A 20,070-nucleotide genomic window follows, 5' to 3' on the forward strand; every position below is an offset into this window, starting at 1 on the left:
ATGGAATTGTAATATAGTTTCATTATAGCTTAGTTTCCTTTACTATAATCTAGCTCACATAGCATAACAGTTGGATTGTAACACTCTCATTCTTGTTAGCATAGCTACACTTTGCATTTCATATTAGCTTACTTCATATTTGCATTACATTTTGAGAGTTCTCATTGTAGACACTTGCATTCTTGTTCTTGTCTCAAAGAACCTCCCATTGCATGGTTTACTAGAAAGAAGAGCATTCCTACGGCTTAGTTGAGAGCCCTCACATTCAAATCATATTCTCTTACACTCCATGGACAGGGAGCTTTAAGTTGGCATCCAAGCATTCCGAACTCATGGAATCACTTGGATAGAAGGGTTTAGAGTGCAACACATTTATAGTGTATATTTTTTGTGCCCATCGTGGGGTAGAACACTGGGTTTTGTCCTTTAATTTGCTATTTTTTTACATTTTCTACATGTTGTTTGCACCTTTTTTTTTTTAAATCGTATCTTTTGGGTGACATTTTTCTAGTTTCATATGAGATTTCTTATAACTGTAGTGCAATAATTTTTTTGGAAAAAGTGTAACACGACAGTATTAAAATCTGTCACTCTTTCATTTAATTTTCTATTTCTTGGCTTAGGTAGGAATATTGCACAGAAGAAAACTATCGCATGCTTATATTGAGAAATATCACATGATATACTTCCAACAAAAACTATCACGTTTTCTGAACTTGCTTGTTGATTGAGTGATTAGATCAATTTTTTTGGTTGTACTTACTATTTTTTTTATTTTTGTAAGTCTTTAGTGGTTTTACAAAGGTTTATTTTTAGATTACATGCTGTTTTGAAGCTAACTAGTGGGACTAACGGTTGTGTTTGTAGGTTACTACCTTGAGATATTTGCCTAATATTTTTTTAAAAAAAGAATGCATTTCAAAGCTTCAAATGCACAAGGGCTACTAATGATTTTTTTGTAGGGCTACCCAATGCATAAAAACCCAAACACTTGTATTTCTTTCATTTTATGTGTAGCATCTTACTAGTTGTTTCATTTTCTAGGAACATAAAACTTTTAATTGGGATCCTTGGGTGATAGGAAAGTATGCTCTTCACCATTTTGGTGAATAAAAAATTTTGAATCACCTTTGGATTTTGAGAAAAAGAGGATTAATTAAAACTTCTTGTCATGTTTGGGAGAAGCAATCAAGATAAGAGAGTATGCCCTTCACCCTTGTGGTGAATCAAAATTTTTGACCTTTGAGAATGGGTCCAAATTGTGGTAGTTAGAATCCTTTAGAGGGCTTGCTCTTGGACAACCTAAGAGGAAGGACCTAAGTGAGGACAAGATAATACCCAACTCTTCCAACCCACTATAAACTCAAAGTTATCAAAGAAAAAACCTCAGCAGATGTATTGTTTTTCTTCACTTAGGGTGATCACTTGTGAGATTTTGACCATGAGGAGATCACTATGCAAGAACAATTAAGGTGCTCTTGTGACCATGAGGTTTGTTACCCACCACAAGATGGGGTGTCCCTTAATTGGGTACAAGCATACCATTATGAATGAAAGCCCTTTCTAAACACTCTAAGTTAGTAGCTCCCTATTTTTTTGCTCAACTTCTTGGTGCAAGGATCAATCCTAGTGGATTGCCTAGATCAGCCCAAGATTTTATACTCACCATATGTGTTCCCTTGGTTGTGCTTATGACACTTCCATGACAAAGCTAATATATCTTGTGGTAAGTACTTGGTGTGAGGTGAAGGAGCATCAAGCATGAGCCAAGTTGTTTAGTAATGAATTGTGACTTCTAGGTAGATATGCTTGGCAAGTGTTCTCGAATGTGCCAACCTATGTAAATGCTTGTTCACATCAAACATATCATTAGCATGGTAGAAATTTGTTCTAATATCTCATGATATGCATGTTGGCAAGGTTTCTTTGTCCCTTTTTCAATTGATTGAGATATGCAAAATACCTTTACTATCTATAAACCTTACTGTTACTCAACATGAATTGAAATCTCATAGCGTCAGATCTACAAACTACCTAATTCTTGAACTAAATCATAACCTTTTGGGTCAACACTATCTTTTTTTCAAAATTCACTAGAAAACTATTGTATCCTTTCTAAAGAAATATTGTATGTTACTTTTTGTCCAAAAAAAGTATCACCTGGTTACATTGACTAATATCTCCTGCTTATACTGAGTTATGTCACATTTTTGAAGAAAAACTATCATACCAAGAAAAAGTGCCATCCTATTACTGTGAACAATATCATACAACATTTTACACTATCAAACTATCACCTTTGTTACTGTATTGTCTCATCTAGTTGCTAAATTGGATTCTCTTGCTCTAGACTTGTTCTTAGGTTGGCTAAAGTATCTATACTTGGTTTACCATGGTTGCTTGGGTCTGGAAGCTACATGTTAGAGTATGTTTTGTTAAAACTACTACCTTGATCTCTTGATTTTCTTGCTTGGTTGGGAGAGTCATTCACTTGTCTTTACCTATCTATATACTTAGCTACTTGGATATTTGGCTTCTTTCCTAACTCTTGACTTGATTCATTCATGCTGTAAGTTTATTGGACACATCGTTTGACAAGTCATTCTCTCATTGTTACCCTCTATTTGACAAGTGAACACTCTAGCTCCTATAGTTTGAACATCAAGTTATCTTCTAGGCTTTTTATGCTTGGCTTTGCATCTAAAGCTATGGGATCTAAATCTTGTGCTATTAGATCTCAACCAAGTCTAGATGATCTTGAGTTGCTTGAGCTCTTTAGGGAATTGCAAATGCTACACACTCAATACAATAAACTTGAAGATACCCCTGACCCTGCTTACACTAGTATCACTAAGGGCGTGATAAAAAAACATATCCTAGATTTGAGAAAATGGTCAAGGAACAAATAACATCATTAGATGATTCTCTTTCTAGTTCTCTATATGTACACAAGTCACCCTCTTTAAGGTCATCATCTTCTTCTAGGTATACATGCTCTACTTCAAGACATGAATTGTCTTCACCTATTAGATCTAAAGGCCTTTTTAGAGAGCTAGAAAATGATATATCATTGGAGCATACACAAAATTTTCATGACAAGCATATCTTTGACCAATATGATGAAGACATGAAAGCTTTTTATTTTCTTGAGAAATAACAAAAGGGCTCTAGACATACTTTTGAGAGAAATTCTACTCCCTTGGGAAATTCTTATGATGACATTTTGTGAACACTTCTTGACACCAAGTTCATCATGTTGCCTAAGTCTAGCTCCTATGGAAATCCTTTCTTGGATGATTATTGTGCTTATCATCGATCTAATGACCATGCTAATTCTAATTGTATAGAGCTGAAATGTAAAGTGCAAGATCTCATTGATGATGAGATTGTTGATCTTGGAACCTCTAATGACTCATGTGGTGAAGATACTTATCTTGAGCAAGATTACATTGATGACCCTATGTCTAGCAGTGGCTCCATTACATCTTCCACTTCTTCCAACACTATTGCATCTCCAAAAACTTCAAAAGCTTTCCAACATGACTCCATCAAAAAAACAATCTAGTAATTTCCATATGGAATATGTGTACCCTCAAGGGCTACCTCTAAAAGAAAATCAAGCTAACCTTCACTTGGCTACAAACCTTTTCCATGCTACTAAGCCTTAAGATTCTCAACCTTCATGCACTACTATGCCTACTCCAAGCACTAATCCACTCCCTCTTCATTCTCCCTTGTCCTTAGAAGTGGCTCTATGTCAAGAGGATTCTCAAAAAGAAAAAGCTATAAATTTCAACAAAGATCAAGAGCAAACACCCTTTCATATCTTTCAAGATTTTTGCCTCCATATCTTATATCTTATCCACCTCCTAAGTATGATGAAGCCACCACTTCCACTATTTTCCTTGAGCTTACTAAAAATTATGAGAAAAGTTCTCTTCCTATGCTATCCAAAACTACTTGTCAAGATAAAAGCATCCCCTCATGTTCTAATTCTCCATATCTGCTTCAAAATTGTGCTCAAGCTTCAAGTGTTGGACTATTAAAAAATGTTGTTCCTATCAAAGCTACTCATGAGTCTATTGATGGCTTTGACCATGCTGCTCACTCTAAAGATGTTGATATCCCTTTCCACTATCCATTGAATCTCCTAAGTCTATCCTTGGTCCTCATCCATCAAAGATAAAGCCTTCAAACCTTCTATCTATATTTGGACCTTATGTTCCTTCATCTCCTACATTTTCCACTCCTAGCTCTCCCATCATACCTCAAGGTCAACAAAGACATTCATCCTTGATGAATTTTCACCCATCTATCCATCTAAACCATCCATATCATCCTTATTCATCCACAAATCCAAAGTCCTTTGCAAGTGAGAATAAACATAATAATCCATTGAAAAATGAAGATCACTATGTCCCATCTAAATGACATGTGAATGCTAAGAAGGAAAATGCACAAAAGAGACTACAAAGGTCTATTATTAAGAGAGCTAAATCAAAGCAAATATGGGTTCCTAAATCAATCATTGAAGAAATGCACTCTCAAGCATCCAAAGAACAAGAAAAATCTAAAGCTATATGGATTTGCAAGTCTCTTTTGAAAGACTTGAATATTTAAAATACTTCAAAATTGACATTCAAGCTTCCAAGGGCTTCCACTCCATTTTATTTTAAATATCTTCCTCAAAAGATTCCAAAGGCTTCCATTCCATCTGCTTCTCAAATTCTCCTACTACCTCATACATCTAAACCTCAAGCTATTTCATCCATTATTCCTCCATCATTCCAACACCCTTCAAGATGTGTGTCAATGTTGATCTTGTAAAATATTTCAACTACCCTCATGAAATCTTGTAAAGCTTACACTTACTTTCTATATATGAACTCTTATCCTCCATATACTCTTCCTACTACCATTTCCTTTTCATCACCCTATCAACATCTTTGAGCATATCTTTCTATGGTCCTAGTTTATCATGACTTATATTTCATAGAGGAGCACTATCTACATTCAAACAACTTAAGCTCTTTCTAAAAATTTCAAAAGTAAAAAGATAAAAATTCAAAAAAAGAAAGAAAAAATGTATCATGGTGAAAACCACTTGTAGCACCCTAGTTGCAAAAGTAAAGATAAATGAATTCATCCTATGGTTAAAACCACTTCTTGTGGCACCTTGGATAAGTACCATGATGAAAATGTGGTAAATAGGCATAATGTATATTTTTTCCATCATCTATCTATTCTATCTTCCTCTTTGATCTTGACAATGTTGAGCTATCCTTGCATATTGTCTATATTATCCACAAGATTCTCTATTGTGCTTTTTCATTCACTCATAGCCTCCATCTTGAGCTTTGTTCTTATTGTTCTATCTTATCACTATCCTATCTAGTTGACCCCTTGGTCTTGATCACAATAAAGAAAAATATGGTTCTTAGGTCTCTTGACATGTCTACTCTTTTGGATTACACTTTCATGCTATCACACTTATCGGCTTCCACTACTTACCCTACATGCTATCTTGCTCATTACTTCCATTGCTTATCCAAAAGCTTCTTTATATGGCTATCTTTCCCCAGCTTGGTTACTCTTGAGGAATCAAGTCCTTGAGAACCACTTTCACTTGCTTCATATTCCTTGCATATCCACTTTTCTAATCCACCATCTTGTTGCTCCATCATGTCCTATACCTTGCTAGACATTGGCAGAAAATGATGTGATCTTTCTTAAGAGAAAGTAATCTCTAAATCATTCTAAAAAATCCTAACAATCATATATGATGCTGAAAAAAATCCTTAAAAATAGAAAATTTCCTAAAAAAATGATCATCCTAGTGAAAACTTAGCAATAGGAACTTTGATGTATCACCAAAAAAAAAATTAAAAAATTAGAAAATAAAAAAATTTGAAAAAAGTCCTAAAAAAATGCCACGTGGTGAAAACCTAGAAACAGGCACTACTTGAAACCATTACAGCTATGTCTATCACTCTCAACCACTCACTTCACAACACATTTTCCTAGCTTGGAATTGTTTGTTGTCCTCATCTCAGGGGCACATCTTCTTAGCCTACTGAGGTTTCCTTATTCATTAGGGTTTCTTTGGCAACTCAAAAAATAGTGCTTCTCAACACTACCCACCCCCAACTTGACATCAAGTGTTTCTCAACACTTCTTAGATAGTTTACCTATAGTCTTTGATGTCACAATATTTCTCACTATCAGATTCAAGTCTTGAAGAAATGGCCAAGTGCCTTACGCACAAACACACTTAAACACTCAAACAACTAAGCTATGTTTATCTTTATCTACTTTGTGTGCTATCTATGACAATTTCTTCTCTATGTGTTCCCTCCCTAATAGTCTTTTAAGAATTTCATTGACTAGAAGATTGGGGGCATGGGACATGTTTTCTTGATTTCTACTTGTGGGTATACTTTGTTTGTATAAAGTGTTTTCTTGAGAATTTATGTTTGTCATATTTGACACTTTTTGACTTGCAAACATATTATCCTTGACTATTTTCACAAGACTACACTCATGGGTTATCTTGGCACTTATGCCTTGATATAGGTGTAATCTTTCTATACTAAACTTAGGGAATCTAACCTTGTAGTCATCTTGACTTACATTTCTTTGATGCTTAGATTGGATTTCCACATACCTATCTAATATCAATCATATTCATAACCTCATAATTATACTAGTGATGGTTGTATGATCTCATGATGTCCCTAATAAACACTCAATAATGAAATAAGAGTCTAAATGTTATGCATTTCCTTTTGGGAAACCAGTTTGCATAGTATTTTACATCATAGTTTCATTCTTGCATATTTTCATATGGGGAGAGCTCTCTCTTCATCTTTTTGTGGACATATTAGCTAATTGCTTTCATATCTTTCTTTGATTTCTTTTGGATCATGTCTTTTCATCATCTTGATCTTTCACTTCACCTTTTTGCTATCTTGTCATCACATCTATATAAAAATTTGATCTCTTACATAATTTTGATGTTCTAGATCCATTTTTGGGATCAAAACGAAAATTTGAGTTTAACTTGATAGTCAACATAACATTTTAAAATTCTAATTCTTTTATGCAGTTAGCTCACCTTTTAAGGTCTAATTTTCAAATCTTCACTGGGGCATCTTTAGTTCTTCATGTCTTCATCATTTCTACACTTCATATCTACTTCAATTCACCTTTTCATATCTAAAATCACTTTTATACTTGATTTGACCTAATCCTTCATGGTCAACTCTAGTCAAACTAAGGCATTCCATCTTTCCTTAATAGTTACTCTTTGGTTCTAATCATATATCTATCATCTTGGACATTTCTATATCTTGATTTTCTCATATCTCGCTCATTTATGTATCCCTTTACCTCATTTTGATTTTGATCCCAAGGGAGTAGAAATACTCTATCATCGCTTACTACAAATATATATTTCTCAAGAGCATTTGATTAATCTTTTTATATTCTCTCAATCTATCTGCTTTGCTAGGTGTTAGCATTCTTCTTGAATTCTAACATCATCTTTTGCCTAGTGTCTGGTAGTAGTACTACTAGGCTGTACATTCATGATTTTCTATCTCTTTCTACATTTTGTTATTTGGAATTAGATATCTATATCTATTGCTACCTACTTGGCTTCTCTTTTGTTTGACGTAATGTGTTCCCAAATCTATTTCATAGGAAAATATGACTGATATTTTCATTTTCTCTCGATCTATCTTCTTTGTCAGGTGTTAGCATTCTTCTTGAATTTTGACATCGTCTTTTTCCTAGTTTTTGGTACTACTATTACCAAGCTATACATTCAGGATTTTCTATCTCTTTCTGCATTTCATTATTCAAAATTAGATATCTATATATATTTATGCCTAGTTAGCTTCTATTTTCTTTGACATAATGTATCCCAAGATCAATCACACATTAGTCAAAGAGGGAGAAATGTAATCACCTAAAAATGGTCATTTAGACTATTAGCCCCCTTCTTAGCAATTTGGATAATTTAATTAATCACTTACCTAGACCAAATTGCTAATAATTAATTAATTTGATTAAAACCTATAGTTTGACTATACTATCCTAAGTTTTGATTAAAAGAACATGTCCCCTTTTAGTTACATAAAAGACCCCATTCTTCTAACCCACTTAAAGTGCACACAAAAAGTCCTTTTTCTATTTTACAAATTAAAAGAAAAGGCTTTGTGACTTTTGTCTTATATGGGAAGTCAATTTATATTTTATTGGTTGACTTGTGTGTGCACATAAATCAATTCTCTTTTCAAACTCTACCATTGATCATCCATCATCTTGACCTTGATCTTTACCATTTGTATGACTTTAAAAGAAAGAGCTCCCCCCTTATCAAAGGATCTGTCCACACTCTTGAGTATTATTATTCTATAGGTTTACCATCCAAATTCTTGAGAGCATTGTGGAGATCTTCTATTTCTTGTCTACATTCTCTCATCCATGGCATTTTAAAAGTATAGTTGCATGTTAGCTTAGTTTCCTTTACTATAATCTAGCTCACATAGCATAATAGTTGGATTGTAACACTCACATTCTTGTTAACATAGTTGCACTTTGCATTTCATATTAGCTTACATCATATTTGCTTTACATTTTGAGAGTTTTCATTATAGACACTTGAATTCTCGCTCTTGTCTCAAAGAACCTCCCATTGCATGGTTTACTAGCAAGAAGATCATTCCTAAGGCTCAACTGAGAGCCCTCACATTCGAATCATACTCTCTTACACTCATTGGATAGGGACCTCTAAGTCAACATCCAAGCATTATAAACTCATGGAGTCCCTTGGATAGAAGGGTTTAGAGTGTGACACATTTATATTGTACATTAAGAAGCAACTTCATTATGTCTTGAAACATAATTCCAGGCTTTGGAAAATCAGGTAGCACTTGGATTGTTACTAAGAAACATGACATTCTTTCATCACTATCCAAATAGATCATAATTTTTCATTCACAACAGCAATTAACCTAGGAAAAGTTGTATTCCTTGTGCCTCCTAAAGATAGGATCTATTAATTTCTTGAAAAATGATTAATGGAAATAGGAAATTTCTCTATTAAATGATCCCAATAGTGCAAAGTAGAGGAAAAAATCTAATATCAAGTGAGAAAAGGAATGAATAATGAAATGTTGACAACAATATCCAAGGCTAGACTAATTTATGATCATGGGAAGCAAGGAAAGAGGAAGAACACAAGTAGAGTCGAACCCTTGACCCTTGGAGCTAGTCATCCCTTAGAATAAGTAAGCATTTGAGAGATCAAATTAGGCCACATCACTCTTTTAGGCCCATACACCTTTTTCAAGGAAAACTCACTTTTTTCAAGCACATCAAGGGCCTCCTTAGGTCAAGATGCATTTTCCAAGGCCAATTTTCCTTTTTCAAGCCCATCAAGCACTTCTTCAAGCCTCCTCAAGACCCTTCTTGGGCCTCATAATCACCTTTTCAGGCCTCTTGCACAAGTTTTAGATCCCCAAGCACCCTTTTTAGGCTCTTAAGAAACTTTTTTGGGTCTTTAAGTGCCTTTCAACCCCCACACCTTTAATATTTTGATATTAACTTGTTTTTAAACATCCAAATAGCTAGAAAACTATAAAAATATCCATATATCAAAAAAATCAAAAATAAATTCTAAAATTTCAAAAATCCAAAAATATTCAAAAAATTCAAAAATTCTTAAACGTTATTTTGTCTCAATATCATCACATTTGAAATGATAAGAATATTCATTCTGATGATCCTTTGTCTCTATATCCATCTAGTGTCTATCTATAATTGATGATCCTTCAGAATTGGTTTGTGTACCTCGATTGAATTTATATAAATATATTGCTGAAGTCTCAACTTAATATTCTCCAATTATGTCCTAAACTAAGAAAACATTTTAAATAGATGATAAACATATTAGAAAAATGTTTAAAAACCAAAACAATACCTATTTTATTTATTAATAATGAGCATTAGTTACAAACACACAAAGCCACAACATAAGTACAATGCTTGTCAAGGTCCTTCTCATGGAGGTTGGACATTTGGATTTCTAGTAGGGGGCACTCCTATTTATGAAGTTCTAGATGATGAAGCTCCTGGTATTAGTCTTGCACATTCTTAGATTGTATCCATAGGAATCAGGATATGCCCATGTCTCAATAAAGTGTTCATCTTTGTCATAAATGATCTATCTAAAAAGAATACTCCTCTCTTGTGCTTTGGGGGGAGTTGCTAATGCTATAGTCTCATCTAGTATGTTGTCTTCCACACAAGCTTCTCTAACCTTTCTCTAACTTCATTCATATTTTCTTGCAACTTTTTTGCCCCTAGCAGAGTCGTCACATTCTACCTTATAGGTGTTTGCTATCATTTTGTAGGACTATCTCTCATGCTTCACATCATGCATCAGATTCATGAAGTGTGCAATCCTTGCATTAGAAACATTGAGTTTCTCTTACGAATGATATGATGTGGCATTGGTCTTTGCCATGTTTATTTGAATTCTTCTAAATAAGCTCGCAACAAGACTAGTTCATTATGAATTCACTCCACCGATACCCATTTTATAGCTAGAGATACCTTGGTAGTCTCTTCTCATGCTCACTCTAGTAATCATGATGCTTCCAAATGCTTAGTCTCCTTGCATGTTGCATCTTCTTGAGCTCTCTCAATCATACCTTGAAAGAAATCATCATCTTTCTCTACATTATTAGCATGTTCTATCTCAGCCGCCAATGCTTTTTGTAACTCCCTCCCATCACCACTGCTGCATCATGAACCAATTGCAGAACAACATCAGGCTACACTCCTTTGAATAGATAGAATTTAGGCAATAAAGGACTACTTGCCTTCTCCTTAGGTATGTTGATCATCCCCTCCATGATGCTCTTTCCATGCCAAAATGGTGATGCCAATGGCTTCACCAAAAGTCCTTTCTCTATGATTGGGGTAGCCTCTTCCATAGGTGTTTGATCTTCTATTTGGCTATCTATAAAGAAGACATGTACATTGTTATCTTCTAGTTGTGTACCCTCACTTGGAGATCTAGTCTCCTCCACTTTCTCATCTTTCCTTGTGATCTGTGTCACACTTTTAGATAACATTTGCAGTAGGGTAGGATCCTCCTCTTTTTATTCTGTTGGCTCTTGGGCCAGATAACCTTGGCTTGCCTCTACCGCTTCTTTGTCACACTGATGCACACTTTAATGAAAGGATGCTCCACTTGCTTCTTTTCTAGCTTTGTTTCATTCTCCTTTTCTATCTCCTTAGCCACTTTTTGTCTGCCAAGATTTCACCATCATCTTCCCCCAATCCTCTAAGATTTTCTTCTCCCATCTCATACTTTGGTTTCAATTTCTCTTATGAATCAGCCATGAATACCTTTTGCATAGATATTTTCTTTATGAACAAATGTCTCTTGTGCTTTTTAATAACTTGAACACACTGAGCATTAGGTGATTTTTCTCACCTATTTATGGGAAAATCTCAATGTATTTCATTCAATCTCTTCTGCTATATGCTATTGACATAATGGGAACCTATGAGATAATCAATATCTTTTCATAATAATGTGCCATCATGTAACTTGACTCAATTTTTGCATAGGAGTGATATCTAACATTGCACAACAACCAATTCAATCTTGCTAGCACATCACACACAATGTCATTTGATAGTTATGCCACAATATTGTCTTCCTAAAGATGCTTCCAAGATGCACTAATGCCTATCACCCACACAAAACTAACATGTGACAAACACATCAAACATGATGCTCTTTTGATAGCTACAAAGTAATATGCTTCCTTCCAAAAGATGCTTCCCATATGATAAGAACTTGGTTAATAGACACCTCATGTTTCAAATACTACATCCTATAGTGCATCTCTTGGCTCCTATATAGTTGTATTCCTATTTTAGTTTACTTCTTTCACTCATGGATTCACTCTCAATTACTTTCAGGACTCTTTCCAATGTCTACATGGATCGAATATGGTCATAAGTCTAGGTGCAACATCCTAATATTTATAGAAGATCTCTTTCATGTAAGTCTCTAGTTGTTCTAGTTGTGTTTTTCTACTATTTTCAGTCATGCGTAACATCCCAAATTGTGGACTGGATAGTCAAAGCTATCTTATGAGGGCATCACTACTACAATATAATAACATTTTAAGAACAAGAATGTCTACTCATGCTACAACAATAAAGCAGAAGATATTCCAACTAAGTAAATCACATCATCGAACCATATGTTAATATCATAATAAAGTAATGCATCGCATAAACTAAGATCATCTAGACATGATATCCAAGCATCCCAATAAAAGAATAAATAACAAGGTAACATACTCTAAAGCTCTAAGTACCAAGTGAAACATCAAGCATCGATTGCATTAGAATAATAGATCATCTTTGTACACTAGTCATACACCTCCCAACCACATAAAACCCATAGGTCCACTCCCACTATACTAAAAGAGATACTGACCCAACCACAAACACACATAAAGAAAATTCAATGGCTAATAATCACACTAGACAATAAAGATGACTATAACCAAGATCATGACACAATGCAAGTGGATCAGGTCCTAGTCAAACAATCAATGGTTCAACTATGTAGGGACTCACTAGATGGTAAATTGCTTGGCATCAGGTAGCTCAAGCTAGTATTGTCAACATCAACTCCCTTGGAGAGGTGTACATCCTAGTAGCATCAACTCCCTTAGGGAGGTGCACATCCTATGTCTTTAGACTTAACTAGGTACTCACATATCCTTTTATTATTTTAAACTTATTACCTAGTAATTTATTTAGTTATCACTTAATTAAGCCTTCTTCATGCCAACTTGGGGAATAGTCACCAAGTTTGAGGTAGAAGCCCCTCTATGGTGCTACCCTACCCTACCCATCCTCATCCAATGATGAGTGCCCATAGGCATGCATATTCCCAACCAAACCCCAAATGAACATAACTCCACCATAATACAACTAGGAATTTAGGCCTCACAAGTCACTCAACAAATGCACATGCACATGCTCTTGTATGGGTGCACCACTATCACAAAGATCAAACACAAGGGCTAGATTAGAATATAAGAAAAATAACTCTTAATTGAATACATGCTCAGGAGTATAGATGTGACATGCATCCCAATGCAACATAAAAGTAGAGAAGTGGTCTGACTGACATCCTATAAATAATCCAAGTCCACAACCAATATCATGCCAAGAAAACCTGAAAAACTAGGTGACACACAAATCAAGGTAAAAAACCTTAAAACTCAAAAACTTTGATATTAAACCCACTTGGTCATAGGGAACAAAAGCCATGAAAATCCAATTAAATTTAGGTTTGAAAACTATATACAAAAAAAAACAAGCATAATAGCGTGAAACCCCAAACCCTCATCCTAAAAATTGGGGAAATGTTCATACCCGACCAACTAGGCAGAACTAGAAATTAGAAATAGAGGGGAACACTAGTTCTCATCCTCCTAACATACAACTACTAGAAATAGAGCTAAAACATAAAAATGGGAGAGCCCTACCTAAAAGAAAAAAGGGAATCAACCAAATAAAATAAATATCCCGTGGAAGGTGCCGAAAGTTGTGAAAATCTAAGATCTCCCCAAGCTAGATCCAATGAGATAGATCTCATGAAGATTTCATGCCTGTAGCTCCTATAGAGAACAAAAACATAATCCTCCAAAAGAGGATTTGGAAACATGCTCTCAAATTCCAATTTCCAAAAGTGAGAAGTGAGGAATAAAATTCCTCTTTGGATACTTATTCACTTTTTGAGTGAATAATCAATTAGGGTAAATAAAAAGGTAATCTAGTTAAACCTTGAAACATACCAAATAAAAAATTCTATTCCAAGTAATTGGATTTCACCTATGGCAAGGTTGTTGGGAATTAAAATTTAATAAAATAAAGCCTAAAAATCCCTTAAACCAAAATCACAGAATCTCTTAATAACTTTTGCGATAGATACAAACCTCTAAATGCACATACACACTCACGGGTCTAATCACTAAAAGGTTTAATTTAATCAACTAAATAAGATACGTTGACAATATAGGGATGACATTGGATAGATATAAACAATTGAATCACTAACTCTATGTGTCAATGCTAGTGATATAAATCTTGCGCACTAAAATACATGATCAAGTGTAATTGCATATAATAACATAGTCAAAGTAATAAATGCATTAAATAACCTAATTTAGCCATTTATTTAATTATATTGAATTAATCCATTTACGTCACTCACATTCACATAAAGCATAATAAAGTGAGAATGAAGTAAATAACCATAACATTAAATCCAACATATAAAAAAAATTAGAGGATGTGTCCAAATACTGGATAACTAGATATCATCATAAAACATATTGTCATCTCAAAAAGGCATCATCATGCATATATGATCAATTGAATAATATAGTAATCTAATATTTATTATATTGGAAATCAAAGTATAACATCTGACCATCTAGTCATCTCAAATGTAAAAATAACATGAGTAACAAGTATCTCTTGGATCAAAATATAACAAGGTACAAACTACAAACATAAGAGACACTACATGCTCCCCCACTAGGCATTGGTTTACTCCTAAAACCTTACAAAAAGGTAGGGGTACAAATCTCTCAATCATATAGCATCTTCCCAAGTAGTAGAAGTCTAATTGCTTGGGTCCCACTGGACCCTTACCTACTCTATGTCTTGACCTCTCAAAGTCAAGCTTTGATGCTAAAGGATATGAATGGGCTCCAAAGAAAGCTTCTTGTCCTCTACCTACAAAGCACCCTAATCAAGAACATGGGTCACATTGGCAATATACTACCTAAAAATAGAAACATGGAAAACATCATGGATGCACAATAGGCTAGGTGGCAATACTAGTTGATAAGAAATAGGATAGATCCTCTAAAGGATCTCAAATGGCTTGAAAAAACATGGCACCAACTTAGAGCCTTTCCCATAATGAATGGGGCTCTTCCTCGAACACACTCTCAAAAACACCTTGTCACCAATAGAAAAGTGATGATCCAACCTATGGGCATCTGCATACTTCTTCTTCCTATCTTGATTAGTAACCAAATGCTCTCTAATATGAACAACCTTTTGCTCCATATCCTAAAGCATCTTAGGACCTAGAAGTACTTAGTCCTTCAAACAATTCCAACTCAAAGGGGTACAACATGGTCTACCATACAAGGCCTAAAAAGGTGACATGGAAAGAGAACTATGATACCCATTTTTATATGAAAATTCAACAAGGTATAAATAATCATCCCACTTCACATGCTTGTCCATCACATACATGTGAATCATACCTTCTAGAACCTAGTTCACTCTCTCTGTCTGACCATCAGTCTCTTGATGATAAGTCAAACTAAAATTGAGCTACACACCTAAAACATGCTGGAGAGACATCCATAGTGTTGAAGTAAACACTAGATCTCTATCCTAAATAATCTAATGAGGAATCCCATGTAGTCAAAAAATATCTTCCAATAAAACATGCACTATAGAAGAAGCTATATAGGATGTCCTCATGGGTAAAAAATTTTCTACCTTGGACAACTTATCAACTATCACCATAATACAATCATTTTGTTGTGATGACATAGGAAACCCTATGATGAAATCAATAGATATGGTATCCCATATCCACTCTAGAATGGCATGTGGCTACAAAAGACCCATCGAATGCTAATGCTCTGCCTTCACTCTCTAGCACTTGAGGAATCGAGAAAAAAAATCAGCAACATCATGCCTCATACCTTCCCAAAAGTAAAACTATTTAATATTGGCATACATCTTCTTGATGCTAGGATGTGTGGAATATGGTGCATAATGTGCTTCATAAAAATTAAGGTACAAAGATCACCAAACACTGATACATAGATACACACCAAATGTCACAATAGTCCATCAATTTCAATAAAACAACCTAAAAAAATCTCCTCAAGGGTATGTCTAGACTCTGTCTCCACCCTCACTTCCTGATACCATGTGTCACTAAGGAAGGCCTCCAAGATACAGGCTCACAGATCCACTCCCATTGATAGAACTAATATCTCATGTCACCTCCTACTAAAGGCATCTACAAAAACTTTTTATTTCCCTCTAATTTAATGAACATCAAAGTCATAATCACATAGGAACTCCATCCAGTGACACTTTTGTGCATTTAGGTTTGGCTGAGTAAAGATATACTACAAGCTTCCATGATTGCTATGCAACTCAAACCTATGTCCCAAAAGGAAATGCATCCAAAAAAAGAGAGCATGCATCATGACCACAAGTCCAAATCATGAGTGGGTAAGTTAATCTCATGTTCCTTGAGTTTTCTAGACTCATATGCAATCACAAGACCATCTTGCATCAACACCACACCCACATCTTCTAATGAAGCATCTGTACACACCATAAAATCACCTATGGGATTAGGTACTACTGGTGCATTGGTCAAATTGTCTTTAAGAGGAATAAATGTTGCCTCACATTGGTCTAACCAAAAATACTTCCCCCCTTTCCATTGAAGAGAAGTAATTAGATGAGCCACATGTGAAAAGTCCTTCACAAAGTGACAGTAATAATCTGCCAATCCCATGAAAATATGAACCTTAGAAACATTAGTTGGTACTAACCAATCCATGATAGCTCAAATTTTCTCTGGATCCATCACAATATCAGCAATAGTGATGATATGCCCCAAATAATTCACATCTGGCTAGAAGAATCTACGTTACCCAAGTTTCCATACAACTGATGATCTCACAAGCATTGCAACACCTAGTGTAAATTGACCTCATGTTCCTCTGTAGTCTTAGAATAGATCCACGAATAAAATGACACAATGATCAAGGTTCATGTTAAATATTCCATTTTTTAGACTCATGAACATTGATGGGGCATTTGTTAACCCAAATTGTACAACTCTAGACTCATAATGGCCATATTGTGTATGAAAGGTTGTCCAATGAATGTCAGCTTTTGGAATATGAAGATGATGGTATCTCAACTTAAGACCAATCTTTGGAAACACTTGCACTCCCTTCATTCAATCGAACAAGTCATCTATCTTTGACAAAAGATACCGGTCTTTTACCATCACCTTATTCAACTTCTAGTAGTCAATGCATAAATGTGATGATCCATATTTCTTTTTCACAAAGATGACTAGTGCACCCCATGGGGATACACTAGGAAAAATATGGACCTTGGCCAACAATTCCTCCAACTATAATCTAAGCTCACTAAACTCCTGAGTAGTCATGCAGTAGGGATCTCATGATATCAACTTCATTCCTAGTATGAGATTAATCCAAAAAGAAATGTCACACTATAGTGGCATACTAGTTATCTCATTAGGAAACATGTTTGCACACTCACAAAGGAGTGGGTGATCATCAAGTGTCACCATATAGCTCTCGGCCTCCTCAAGATCAGTTATAGAAACTACAAACATCTAACATCCCTTCTACACACTCTGCTTTAGCTGATTAGCTAAGATAATCTGAAGTGAGATTGGTCTTTGGACCCCTAAGTGCTCCACCTGCCCACCTATGTCATCAAAACAAAGCACCAACTTACACCAAAAATCAATATTCTCTTGATGGGTGGATAACTAATCCATGCCCAACACAATATCATACAATCCTAGAGGTAGGATACAAAGATCCATTATGGTGGTGAAGGTACATAAGTCTAATACACATCCACTAACCAAGGAGTGCACAACCACTTTGAATCCTATGGCTAACTTAATTTGCCACCTATTGACCTAACCTACTTCCACTAGCCCACACTGCTAAATAAGAGATGGTGAAATAAAGGAATCTAAAGCACCTAAGTCAAACAATACTAAAGATGAATTACCATGCAATGTACCTGTTGCCTTAACTACAGTACCTTAATGCTTAGCTTGATAGTTATCATCCACCACAAATACTCGATGGTTTTTACATGCATCTCCCATAGTAGACTTTGACCTAGTTGCACCTCTACTAGGTCCTGATGAAGGCTTTGAATGATATCTCACTGATTTATGACCAAGCTAGACACAAGAGTAAAATTCTCCTACAAAGCTAGAACCAAGTCCACGTCCACCTTGGGTAGCACTAGAAAATGGTACACTTCCCCTTGCTAATGTTCTACTAACTACTCTGAGATGGGTGATTCTTTTGAGACTTCTAGTCATGACTCTATTTATCTCCTTTTTTCCTTGAGGCACCTAAATTCTATCCACCTTTCCAATTTCCTCAGTCTTGATTTCTATGAGGATTACCACCATGCAACGCTGCTGACTGGTTTGGCCCTTTCCTAAGGATTGAGTAAACTATGTAATCTATCTTGAAGTTTGTGCACTATGGCTTTGAGAGCTTGATTTACCACTGAAGCACTTAGTAAAATTTATCCCTAAAATCTATGCATTTTCTATAGTAAGGATAAGTGTCCTAGGTTGATGCATCTGAACCTCTTAGATAATGGAGTCCTTAAGGCCTTAGATAAAATGCTAAGTAAGGAGTATCTCATCATGATTATAGCATGAGTACTACTCAAGTTCAAATAATTTGATCTTGTACCAATCCAATAACATGTTCTCTTGCCTAATCTCATGGAACTCATTAGCATTGAGCCTCCATAAATTGAGGGGATAAAAATCTTTCTATGAATCCCTCCTCAAAGATCTCCTAGTTGAGATTTGCGATACTAATTTGGAGCTTCTTCCCCTCAATGTTCGACCAAATGGATGCATGGTCCCTCAAATTCATAATGACACAATTGGCCCTCAAATTGGTTGCACATGGATACATGGAAAAGAAATGTTCCATATTTAATAACCAAGTCTTGGCCCTAAGGCCACACTAGTAAATTTGGACCAATTTTGGTCAAAATTTTGACCCAGGTTTGTTGCAATTTTTCTCATCAAAATTTTGAACAAATTGCATGTTGGTCAAAATTTTGATGAATACATTCATCAAAATGTTTGTATTTCTTCTGAAATAGAAATATTATGATGAAATTATTCATCAAAAATTTGACCAACCTGTAATTTGGTCAAAATTTTGACAAGAAAAATAGTGATGAACCCAGGTCAAAATTGATCAAAATTTGGGTCCAAATTTACTAGTGCCACCTTCCTTACCATCATGGAATGGTAGTTTGGACTGCTAAAGAGATTTCATAACGTCCAAATGGATAGAATCCTCACTATCATTATCACAACCTCCCTAATGGTTCCTTCCTCTACCACATCATGTGTGGGAATGTTCATGCTCACACTATTCCTCTATTTTCTCAAACATGTAGAAATATCCATGATGAGATCCCTCTTCTTGGTCACAATCTTGTTGGTGTTCCTCTATTCAAGGTCCCAACTCAGCTATAATTTCTTGTAGAAAAGGCATCAATTCCCCAATGCCACCATAATCATTGTTACCCTATTCTTCCCTACCATCCTCACATTCCTCCTCTTGGTGTTCTTCTTCATGGCTGTTTTGTTAGTTACTACCCTGACCACTAGGTCTATGTGCATGAGGCATCACTATGGAAGAAACAAGATAAGGTCATAATCATATGTAGAAATCCTAGGAGTCACAAGTATGAACCATAAAAAGATATTAAAATAAAAAACATAAGATAAAAATATATGCACTAGAAAAAAAATCATAGTGGGAGCATAACACAAAGCTCCCAATGTTACAACATGGGCTTTGATACGAGATATAATGCCTCACCTGGAGATCCTTGGAACAAGGATAAAAAAAAGGTATGGATGCACATGATAGTTAATAGAAAAGGATCACAAAGATGGCAATGAAAGACTAAACAAACAACCAAACACCAACGAATCTCCAAATGCCACTACTGACCAAAAATGACAAAACTATAGATGTCAAAAACAAATTTGAATCCAAAACTTCCTGAATTTGAAAGGTCCAACTATAGGGTTCAAGAACTCTGTAAAGGGTATCCAAATCACTTCTCAAAAACTTTTTGTCAAGT

Source organism: Cupressus sempervirens, chromosome 5 (assembly GCF_028749045.1).
Source record: "Cupressus sempervirens isolate cs-2001-9-10 chromosome 5, ASM2874904v1, whole genome shotgun sequence".
Classification (NCBI taxonomy): Eukaryota; Viridiplantae; Streptophyta; class Pinopsida; order Cupressales; family Cupressaceae; genus Cupressus; species Cupressus sempervirens.